The following is a 1515-nucleotide window of genomic DNA, read 5'->3' on the forward strand; positions in this document are numbered from 1 at the left end:
CCAATAAAAAGAATAATCCAAGAAAGAAGAAACATGGAACTTCATGAGAGAGGGAGGCCACGTGGCAGTGGTCACCCGTTGGCCTAAAGGGAGCCATCTGCAGACTAAAGAAAAAGGTCAAGGATTGCAGGACAGATGTGGCCAAGGAAAGGAACAGGCTGACAGATGGACTGCCTGGTGGGAGTGAATTCATGATAGGTTCATGGCAAACTAGACAACAAATCGAGATGATGAACTCCAGGGAAAGGAAACTCCATGGAGGAAGATAGAACCAGAGTTATTTGTGTAATAATATTATAAACAATGAATTCTGGCATGACCAAAGTGTATGAGATGACTGTTGGGAGGATGGGAGAAGGGGAAGAGTGGTGTGGGAGCATGGGGATGGAAGAGTTAAATCTCTTTCTGTTTTGAGAAACCTTAGATCATATCTAAAACTGAAATAGCTGCACAAGCAAGTTACTTAGGAACAGGAGGCACATCAAGGGCTCGACAGTGGTTGAATCCAAGAAGCAGGTCATGGGTGTGAAGAGGTAGGCTGCTTTCTGTCACGCTTAACCTCTAAGGACATTTTGACTTTGGAAATTATCTATACGTTTACCTTGATGAAAACAAAAGCAAGTTAATAAACTAAAAGTCCAGGGGGAAGGAGCCATAAAATGCAAATGAGACTGAGGTGGAGCAATGGAACATTCTGTTCCTTTGCATTTTAAATGAAGGGCAGGGCACACCGAACTATTTTATATGTGTAGTGAATAGTAAGAGAGGTACCTAGGATTTATATGTGACAATTATAGAGCAAAGATATGGGGAAAGACAGATGTTGGGAGTGGAGCGTAATAGAAAAATAAAGGAAGCAAGAAAGAGGATGAAGAGAGACAGAAACAAATGCCAAGACCCAGAAAGACACAACCAAACTCATACACGCAATGTGAGAAGCCTGGACAGGAAGGGAGGCTGCACGTCCGCTTCAGCGTGCATACGCCCACCTGCACGCACGCATACGACCAAGACCGTTGCAGACGCACGTCTTCATCCCCAAGATGTCAAGTTTGCGTTAAACAGCACAGCAAGAAGCAGGATGTGGTGGTATAGACCTGTAATCCCCGCACCCAGAGGGGTCACGGCGGCAGGAGGACCGACAGTTAAAGCCCAGCCTGGGCGATTTGCCAACCTGACGGCAAAAATAAAGAAGGGCTGGGGATGTAGCTCAGTGCAAAGGGATCAACTCCCAGGACCATAAAATAAAAACAAAAAGGTAAATAGTGAGGTTCTCCACCAGGCCTTCCCCACTACCACCGTCATCACAGAACTAATCCTCTGCTTCTGAGACCAGCTGAAATCACCCTCTTCTTGGGAAGCTTCCATCCAACCAAACTGCAGCCATTACTCTTATCTACTCAGTCTCTAGAAAAAGAAGGTCTTATCCTAGGACTCATTTGCCAGGGACCTTCTTAGACCTTATGACATTCTTTTTTTTTTTTTGTTTTGTTTTTTTATAACAATTTTTTTTTA

At 44.3% G+C, this 1515-nt stretch overlaps 1 pseudogene; it reads left to right on the top strand.

The window, feature by feature from the left end:
• Positions 1 to 519: 519 nt before the first annotated feature.
• The window catches only part of LOC101576064, a 2383-nt pseudogene continuing 1387 nt past the window's right edge, over positions 520 to 1515 (top strand).

Source organism: Octodon degus, unplaced genomic scaffold (assembly GCF_000260255.1).
Source record: "Octodon degus isolate 3935 unplaced genomic scaffold, OctDeg1.0 scaffold00035, whole genome shotgun sequence".
Classification (NCBI taxonomy): Eukaryota; Metazoa; Chordata; class Mammalia; order Rodentia; family Octodontidae; genus Octodon; species Octodon degus.